A 10,811-nucleotide genomic window follows, 5' to 3' on the forward strand; every position below is an offset into this window, starting at 1 on the left:
GAAATTTTGATAAATCGAGAAATCTAAAAATCGATATGTACAAAAATCGGAGTTATTAGAAAAATTTAAAATCAAAAAACTGAAAAACAAAAAAACAACAAATTGAAAAATTTCCAAACTAAATTATCAAAAAATAGGGAAATTGAAAAACTGAAAAATGGAAACTTCGAAAAATTGGAGAATAAAAAATCGAAAAGTCGAAAAGTCGAAAATTTCGATAATAATAATAGTAATAATAATTTATTTCCATCGAGAAATCCAGAAAACGAAACATTGAAAAATTTCGAAACTTGACAGATCGAAAAATTGAAAAATCGAGAAATCAAGAAATAGAAAAATTGAAAAATCGAAAAATCAAAAACCTGAGAAATGGAAAAATTGGAAAATTGTTAAATCAAAAAATTGAAAAATTAAAAAATCAAGAAATTGAAAAATGGGAAATCAAAAATCAATAAATTGAAAAATCGAAAAATTGGAATATCGGAAAATTGGTAAATCAAAAAATTAAAAATTCCATATATCGAAAATTTGAAAAAATTGAGAAATTGAAAAACTGAAAAATTCCGAAACTGAAATATCGAAAAATTGAAGAATTCTGACACTGAAACATTGAAAATTTGAGAACACAAAAATTGAAAAAATCGAAGAATTGGGAAAGAAATCGAAAACTTGGAAAATCGAGAAATCGGAAAGTCGAGAAATCGAACATCGAAAAGTGGAGAAATCGAGAGATGGGAAAATAAAAAAATCCAAAATTTAGGAACGCTTAAAATTGAAAAACTAAAAAATCGAAAAATCAAAACATCGAAAAATTGAGAAATCAAAAAATAAAAAATCTGGAAGATCGAAAAAACTGAAAAATCTAAATCCCGGAAAAATAAAAAAATTGAAAAACTGAAACACCGATAAATCGATAAATGGGAAAATCAAAAATCGATAAATTGAAAAGTCGAAAAATCGAAAAATTGAAGAATTGGAAAATTGGAATATCGGAAAATTGAGGAATAGAAAAAAAATTTGATAAATCAAAAGCTTAAAAAACCGAAAAATTGTTAATTGAAACATCAGAAACATTAGAAATTGAAAAATTGGAAAATTGAAAGTTAGAAAATCGAAAAATTGAAGAACCGAAAAACTGAAAACTCAAGAAATCGAGAAGTTGAGAAATGAAACATCGAAAAGTAGAGAAATTGAGAAATGGGAAAATCAAAAAATCGATAAATTGAAAAGTCGAAAAATCGATTTATAGGGAAATCGAAAAATGGAAAACCTAGGACCGCCAAAAATTGAAAAAGGGATGAATCGAAAAAAACATCGGAAAACTGCGAAATCGAAAAAAAAAAACAATGAAAAATCAGAAATTTGGAAAATCAAAAAACCGAAGATGAAAAATCCTAAAATCGATATATCGAATAATTGAGTAATTGAAATATTGAAAATTTAAAATCTGAAAAACACAAAGTTGATGAATTAAAAAACCGAAAAATCCTAAAACTGAAATATCGAAAAATTGATAAATTTATAAATCGAAAAATTGAAAAACCGAGAAATTGAAATAGCTCCAAATTGAAAAAACGGTAATTTAAAAAAAAAAAACGAAAAATTGAAAAGTCGGAAAATCGGGGAATTAAACAATCGTAAAATCGAATTCTCGATAAATCGAAAAATTTAAAAATCAGAAGAACTGAACAGTGAAAAAATTGAAAATGCTAAAAATCAAAAAGTTGAAAAATCTAAAACTGAGAAGTTGAAAAATCTAAAACTGAGAAGTCACAGAATCAAAAAATTGAGCAATCGAAACATCAAAAAATTGAAAAATCTAAATTCTATAAATCGGAAAAGTTGACATTTAGAAAAACTGAAAAACCGAAAAATCGAGATATTGAAACCTAAAATTTAAAAAATCGAAACATCAATTGAAGATTCGAAAGATTGAAAAATCGAAACAGAAACATCGAAATTTAAAAAATTAGAATATGTATTAAAAACTCCCAAAAATGAAAACATGGAAAATTTTAGAAATAAAAAATACGAAAAATCGAAAAATTGAAAAATCGGAAACCCGAGAAATCGATAATTCGAAAAATAGGAAAATCAAAAATCGATAAATTGTAAACTTGAAAAATCGAACAATCGAAAAACTGAGGAATCGAAAAAACCATTAAGATTTAAAAAATCAAAATAATGGACAATCCCAAAAATAAAATGTCAAAAAATTAAGAAACTTATGAATCGAAAAACTGAACAACTCCACCAGTGAAACATTGAAAAATTGAAAAATCAATACATCGAAATATCGAAAATTAAAAAAAAAAACGAAAAATTGAAAAGCCAAAAATCTGAAAAATCAAAAAACCTTAAAATCAAGAAATCGAGAAGTCGAGAAATCGAAAAGCGGAAAAATAGAAAATCCATAAATTGAAAAACCGAAAAATCGAAAATTTGGAGGCAAGAATTAAAAAATCGAAAAACTGAAACATCGAAAAATTGAGAAATCGAAAAATAAAAAGTCGAGAAATCCAAAATTTGAAAAATCGAGAAATTGAAGAATTGAAAATCTAAAAAATTGAAGAAGAAATTGGAGTCAAGAATTGGAAAATCGAAAAGTCGTAGAATCAAAGAATTAAAATATCGAAAAATTGAGAAATCGAGAAATAAAAAATTCGAGAAGTCTAAAATTTAAAAAATCGAGATATACAATCGGTCCGGTAGTTTCGGAGATTATATTTGTCTAATAAAAATCGACACTGATGTGATGACAAATAGTCGGAAAGTGTTATGACTTATGATGGATAAGAAAATACACGTTTAATTTTTTTTTTTTTTAATATAACGTCTGAACCAATTTAAGTATTTATTCAGTTTTCTCTGAAATCATTTTTTTTTTTCATAAAATGTGTAATGAAGCGTTCTAGAACTGATTGTGCTACACTGCTTAATTATACAATTTTTTGCTTTAGACCCACTAGAACCAAACAAACAAAATGCGCGAAGCACGTTTTTAGTGTAAGAGATTTATCGCTGTCGACTTAAAAAAAACATTTATCTGACTTTTCCGTGCCTTCCTCTTCATTCCCACACCTTTACCAGTGAAAATTTTAGTTTCAACAATGACAACTTTCTTCGGAGCTTTGTCTTTGAACCCCACACAAAAAGCCCTACTGGTTGTGTGTTTAGAAAAGTGCCTAACTGTATCGTCAATAGGACTATCCAAGGTTATACACCGCCTAATACTGACCATATATAACCGCGTGTATGCAGCTTTTTTCGTGTTGGGACTAATATTGCTGTGTTTACTTACTGCTAATTGGCAGAGTGAAAAAATAGGTGATAGTTCAACATCCACCGAACACGTGAAAATCCCAGGAACATTTGACAGACGACCTCTAGCAGATTACTACTATAAACACCTTTTGGAGGAAATTTGGCAAAACGACGGCTCGATGCCATTGTTCTGGTTGGTGGACAGGATGGAGGGAATAGGTTTGCAAACCCACATCCACAATTTCACGTTCTATAATCCAGTGGGAACACCAGGAGTAACACTCTAGTAACATCCAAAGCATAGTATAGGTACACGGTTCTGTTACAGTACCTTTCTGGTAGGAACGTTTACGGGATTTTGAGAGGCAGCAGATCTTCAGAAGACGCTTTAGTGTTAAGTGCCCCATATCGTCCCACTTGGACGTCCAATCTTACAACAACCCCATCCATCGCTGTATTATTAGCAATGGCATTTCACGCAAGACGTGTGTTATAAATTCAGTTCCAACCAATTTTGTTAATTCGGGTTTTCAGGCGTCAACCGCTGGGGCAAAAACGTTATATTTTTGATAACCGAGCACGAACAGCTGGGTATGCAAGCATGGTTAGAAGCCTACCATGGGGTTGGTGGTAGAAGTCATCTTTTCCGACATGGCGATTTCAAACGCGCTGGACCCATTCACGCTGTAATTAACCTTGAATTCCACCACCGCATATTCAGCGAAGTGGATATCAAAATAGCCGGGCTAAATGGACTAGTGCCCAGTTTAGATCTGTATTTTCGAACCATTGATGTACTGAACAACCATACCATTCCGTTAACTTTTAAAAACGAACGCAACGTAAGTTTAGACAGTTCTATGATGCAAATGCAGATGGAAACTGTGGTGAATCAGATCTTAGGGGTAATTTAATATCAATTTGTTTATTGTGAATTTGGTGTGTGAAAACATGTTTTTAGATTCCAGATGGAAACCATGGCTTGTTTTACGGATTTGGCATTCACGCCCTGACACTCAAAAGTGTTTACAGAAATAATACCAAGACATTTGACTTTACAGTGATGGGTCGCATGCTTGAGGAACTTTTCTACGGGTTAAATTATAAGGAAGGTCGCATTTCCCACGATTTTCCCAATCTGATGGTTGCACCACACAATTTGGACACTTTTAGTAAGTTCACAACTATACTTTTATTCGGCAAATACCAAGACATTTCGGTAGAATCTTCTATTATGTATTACCGTAATTTTTTTGTTATACTATTTACTTTAAGATTGTTTTCTTATTTTAGCAAGTACTAGCCCCGCCCACCCGCCCTCTATTTTCTTAAAGAGTGTCATCTGTCAAAATGAATCTTATCTTAGCAAGTACTAGCCCCGCCCACCCGCCCTCCTACTTAGAGGGTACATCATTGGCCACACATTTCTCAATTTTTCGATTTTTCGGCTTCTCGATCTTTTGATGTTTCGATTCCGCGATTTTTCAATTTTTCGATTTCGATTTCTAAGTTTTTCCATAATCGATTTTTCGATTTTCTAATTTTTTCAACGTTTCAGTTTTGGGCTTTATGTATTTAAATTTTTCGATTTTTCAATTTTCCAATTTTTGGCGTTTCTAAATTTTTAGATTTCTCGATTAATCGATTTTTTATTTTTTCGACTTTTCGATTTTTTGTCTTTCCTATTTCTCGATTTCTCAAATTTTGAATGTTTAAGTCTTGGGATTTTTCAATGAATCTCGATTTTTAAATTTTTAGATTTTTCGACTTTATTGTTTTTGATTTTTTATTTTTTCGATTTTTCAAAATATTGTGACTTAAGACTTACGTTTTTCAGTTTTTCAGTTTTTTGATTTTTCGATTTGTTGGTGTTTTGATTCCTCAATTTTTTGAATTTTCAATTTTTCGAATTTTTGAATTTCCGATTTTGATTTTTCGATTTCTCAATTTTTCGTAATTAATTTTTCAGTTTTTCGATATCCCGATTTTTAAATTTTCGATTTAACGGTTTTCTTTCAATTTTTCGCTGTCTCGTTTTCAGATTTCCTGGTTTTTCAATTTTTCGGATTTAATTTTTCACTTTTTCGATTTATCGTTTTTTTTTTAAATTCAAATTTTTCAATTTTGCATTTTCCCATTTTTCGTTTTTAGCCACTTTCATTTCTCAATTTTTCGATATTTCGACTTCTTGATCTTTTGATATTTCGATTTCGATGTTGCGATTTTTCCGTTTTTCGATAATCGATTTTTCGATTTTCCAATTTTTCAGTGTTTCAGTTTTGGGATTTATGTATTTAAATTTTTCGATTTTTCAGTGTTTCAATATTTAGCGTTTCTAAGTTTTTCGATTTCTCGATTTCTCAATTTCTCGATTATTCGATTTTTTATTTTTTCGACTTTTTGATTTTTTGTCTTTCCCATTTCTCGATTTCTCAATTTTTCGCTTTCTCGTTTTTAGATTTACTGGTTTTTCTATTTTTCGGAATTAATTTTTCAATTTTTCGATGTTTCGATTTTTCAATTTTTCGATTTATACCTTTTTTTAAGTTCAAAAATTTCAATGTTGAATTTTCCCATTTTTCGATTTTTATCCCATTCCATTTTTCAATTTTTCGGTATTTCGACTTCTCGATTTTTTGATGTTTCGATTTCGCAATTTTTCAATTTTTTCGATTTTTGAATTTTCCAATTTTTGGCGTTTCTAAATTTTTGGATTTCTCGATTTCTCAATTTCTCGATTAATCGATTTCTCAATTTTTCGATTTCTCAAATTTTGAATGTTTAAATTTTGGGGTTTTTCAATATGTATTTCGATTTTTAAATTTTTAGATTTCTCGACTTTTTTTTTTAATATTTTTTTTCGATTTTTCACAATATTGTGACTTATAAATCTTGCGTTTTTCAATTTTTCAATTATTTGATTTTTGGATTTGTTGATGTTTTGATTGCTCAATTTTTGAATTTTCAATTTTTCGAATTTTTAAATTCTAGATTTTTTGCTTCTCGATTTTAAATTTTTCGATTTTTCAATTTTTCGGAATTAATTTTTCAGTTTTTCGATGTTCAATTTTTCACTTTTTCGATTTATACTTTTTTTAAGTTCAAAAATTTCAATGTTGAATTTTCCCATTTTTCGATTTTTATCCACTTGGATTTTTCAATTTTTAGATATTTCGACTTCTCGACTTCTTGATTTTTTGATGTTTAAGTCCTACATTTTTCAATTTTTCAGATTTTTGATTTTTTAATTGGTTGATGTTTTGATTGCTCAATTTTTCGAATTTTTAAATTTTAGATTTTTCACTTTTTTGTTGGTCTTTGATCTCTAAATCTTTCGATTTTTTGCCTTCTCGTTTTTCGATTTTTCAATTTTTGGGAATCAATTTTTCAGTTTTTCGATATCCAGATTTTTCAATTTTCGATTTAACGGTTTTCTTTTGATTTTTCGTTTTCTCGTTTTTAGATTTTCTGGTTTTTCAATTTTTCGTAATTAATTTTTCAGTTTTTCGATGTTCGATTTTTCATTTTTTCGATTTGTACCTTTCTCTAAGTTCAAAAATTTCAATGTTGAATTTTTCCCATTTTTCGATTTTTAGCCACTTCCATTTTCAATTTTTCGATATTTCGACTTCTCGATATTTTGATGTTTCAATTTCGCGGTTTTTCAATTTTTCGATTTTTCGATTTCGATTTTTCGATTTCTCAATTTCTCGGTTAATCGATTTCTCAATTTTTCGATTTCTCAAATTTTGAATGTTTAAATTTTGGGGTTTTTCAATATTATTTCGATTTTTAAATTTTTAGATTTTTCGGCTTTTTTTTATTTTTAATTTTTTCGATTTTTCACAATATTGTGACTTTTAAATCTAGTTTTTCAATTTTTCAATTATTTGATTTTTGGATTTGTTGATGTTTTGATTGCTCAATTTTTTGAATTTTCAATTTTTCGAATTTTTAAATTCTAGATTTTTCATTTTGTTGTTGTTTTGATATCTCAATTTTTCGATTTTTTGCCTTCTCGATTTTAGATTTTTCAATTTTTCGGAATTAATTTTCAGTTTTTCGATATATCCCGATTTTTCAGTTTTCGATTTAACAACGTTCTTTCAATTTTTCGATTTCTCATTTTTAGATTTCTTGGTGTTTCAATTTTTCGGAATTAATTTTTCACTTTTTCGATTTATCGGCTTTTTAAGTACAAATTTTTCAATTTTGAATTTTCCCATTTTTCGATTTTAAGCCACTTCCATTCCTCAACTCTTCGATATTTCGCCATTCGATTTTTCGATTTTCCAATTCTTCAGTGTTTCAGTTTTGGGATTTATGTATTTAAATTTTTCGATTTTTCAATTTTTCAATATTTGGTATTTCTAAATTTTTGGATTTCTCGATTAATCGATTTTTTTCATTTTTCGTCTTTTCGATTTCTCGATTTCTCAGTTTTTCGATTTCTCAAATTTTCGATGTTTAAGTTTTGGGAATTTTCAAAACGTATTTCGATTTTTAAATTTTTAGATTTTTGGACTTTCCTTTTTTATTTTTTATTTTTTCTATTATTTGGTCAATTTTTTGAATTTTCAATTTTTGGGATCTTTAAATTTAGAATTTTTCACTTTTTTGTTGTTTCGATTTCTCAGTTTTTTGATTTTTCGATTTGTCGACATTTTGATTGCTCAATTTTTTTAATTTTCCAATTTTTGGAGTTTCTAAATTTTTGGATTTCTCGATTTCTCAATTTCTCGATTAATCTATTTCTTATTTTTTCGACTTTTCGTCTTTCCCATTTCTCGATTTCTCAATTTTTCGATTTCTCAAATTTTCATTGTTTAAGTTTTGGGATTTTTCAATACGTATTTCGATTTCTAAATTTTTAGATTTTTCGACTTTGTTTTTTTTATGTTTTATTTTTTCGATTTTTCAAAATATTGCGACTTTTTAAGTCTTATAGTTTTCAATTTTTCAGTTTTTTGATTTTTCCATTTGTCCATGTTTTGATTGCTCAATTTTTTTTATTTTCCAATTTTTGGAGTTTCTAAATTTTTAGGTTTCTCGATTTCTCAATTTCTCGATTAATCGATTTCTTGTTTTTTGACTTTTAGATTTTTTTGTCTTTTCCATTTCTCGATTTCTCAAATTTTCAATGTTTAAGTTTTGGGATTTTAAAAAATGTATTTCGATTTTTAAATTTTCAGACTTTTCGACTTTGTTTTCTTTTTTATTTTTTATTTCTTCGAATTTTCAAAATATTGCAACTTTTTAAGTCTTACGTTTACCAATTTTTCAGTTTTTTGATTTTCCGTTTTGTTGATGTTTTGATTGCTCAATTTTTTGAATTTTTCAATTATTGGCCTTTCTAAATTTTTGGATTTCTCGATTTCTCAATTTTTGTGTTAGCAGATTCTTATTTTTTTGACTTTTCGATTTTTTGTCTTTCCCATTTCTCGATTTCTCAAATTTTCAATTTTTAAATTTTGGGATTTTTCAATATATATTTCGATTTTTAAATTTTTAGATTTTTCGATTTTGCAAAATATTGTGACTTTTAAGTCTTACGTTTTTCAATTTTTCAGTTTTTTGAATTTTGGATTTGTTTATATTTTAGATTTTTCACTTTTTTACTGTTTCGATTTCTCAGTCTTTCGATTTTTTGCCTTCTCGTTTTTAGATTTTTCAATTCTTTAATTTTTCGGGATTAATTTTTTAGTTTTTCGATATTCAATTTTGGATTTTCCCATTTTTTGAGTTTCCCATTTTTCGATTTTTCAATTTTTTATGTCTTCAATATCGAAAGATTTGCAATTTTTCGTTCCGGTTCTTCATCTTCATTATTTTTACAATTTTTTTGTTTTTCATTGTTCTGATTTTCTAATTTCTTTTTTTCAATGTGAAAATTTTCAATTTTTGATTTGCAATTTTTCTAGTTTTCGCTTTAAATAGGTAATTAATCATGAATATAATTTAAAAAAAATCACTTTTTCAATTTTACGATTTTAGAATTTTTCCGTTTTTCAACTACCGGATTTTAAAACCTTTTCTTTTATTCGATTTTTCAGTTTCTCCATTTTTAGTTTTGAATTTTTAGATGTTTCAATATTACAGTTTCAGGATTCTATAATTTTTCGATTTTACAATTTTTGAGTTTTCCAATTTTTCAATTTTTCGAATCAAAAAAATGAAAAAAATTGCAAAACGGTAAAACTAAAAACCAAAAATGAAAAAAAGAACAAGTATAAAATGAAAACTTTAATGAAAAATCTAAAAGTTGGAAATTAAGACCTTGCAAAATTGAAGAAACGAAAAATTCAAAAATCAAAAAAACGAAATATATTTCCAAATCGAAATATTGAATATTAAAGAAATGGAATAACTGGAAATGCAAAAATTGCAAAATTGAAAAATTGGAAAATCCAGGAATTGAAAATCAAAGATCAAAAATTTGATAATTTGAATAAACGAAAAATTAAAACAAAAGCAAATGAAAATACGAAAAATTGTGACATAGAATCGAGGCAATTAAAATTAAAAAAGTCAGGAAAATGAAAAATAAAAATCACTTTGTGGAAAAGAAAATTTCGAAAAATTGAAAAATCGAGAAACTGAAAATCTGAAATTGAAAAATACTAGATAATATAAACCGAAACGAAAAATTGAAGAAATGAAAAACTGAAAGTAGAAAAATTGAAAAATTGAAACATCTAAAAGTTGGATGAGTTGTATATCGTAAATTTGCTGAAACCAAAATTACAAATCAAATAATTGTAAAAGTAAAGAAAATAAAAAACCGAAACGAAAATTGTAAATCGGAAAACTGAAAAATCAAAAATTAAAAACCCGAGAAACTCAAATAGAAAATCTAAAACCTGAAAAATCCAAAACTTGGAAAATAGAATAATTGAAAAATCTACCATTAAGACATTTTTTTGCGTTTGTTTTAGATATATACACTTGGATTGTGTGGATAATGGCTGCAACACTCATCTTCGTGAGCTATGGTTATTGGTTTAACTATCTCAAAACGCCACTACCCGTGATTGCCGGTGGTGGTCCACCCATCAAGGTCCGCACCCCCGTCATACCCGAAGACATGAAAAAATATCTAGGCATACAGAAAACAAAATACGAAAAAGCCCTCAGAACTTACAAGCCAAGCCCACACTTCAAAGACTGGGTTGTCATTAGTTGCATCATCCTGACAGTCCACCTCGTCGGATTTTTCCTGATGTGTTACCCTGAAAAAATCCTCACTCTGGGCGAAATCTGCATCTACCTGAAAATGCGCTGTCATTTATTCCTGTCCACATTCATCCCATTCCTATCACGCCCTTCCGACAATTTTCCGCCACCAGAAGCCCTTTTCTTCTACGGTGTTGTTTTAATCAGCATTGCAATATTAGCAAGTCCACGTTTTATCCCTCTTAATGTTCTCAAAGGAGCTGCACCCGTTTTGTATATTTTGGCTCTGTTGGAGTTAGCCACTATTTTAATTTCGGTTTCATGTTGTAATTTTGCGCTGGCGCTATATTGTGGGGTTATTTACGTCCCGTTGG

Source organism: Zophobas morio, unplaced genomic scaffold, assembly GCF_036711695.1.
Source record: "Zophobas morio isolate AGI-343-1 ecotype UQ-CSIRO unplaced genomic scaffold, CSIRO_AGI_Zmor_V1 ptg000006l, whole genome shotgun sequence".
In the NCBI taxonomy this organism is placed as follows: Eukaryota; Metazoa; Arthropoda; class Insecta; order Coleoptera; family Tenebrionidae; genus Zophobas; species Zophobas morio.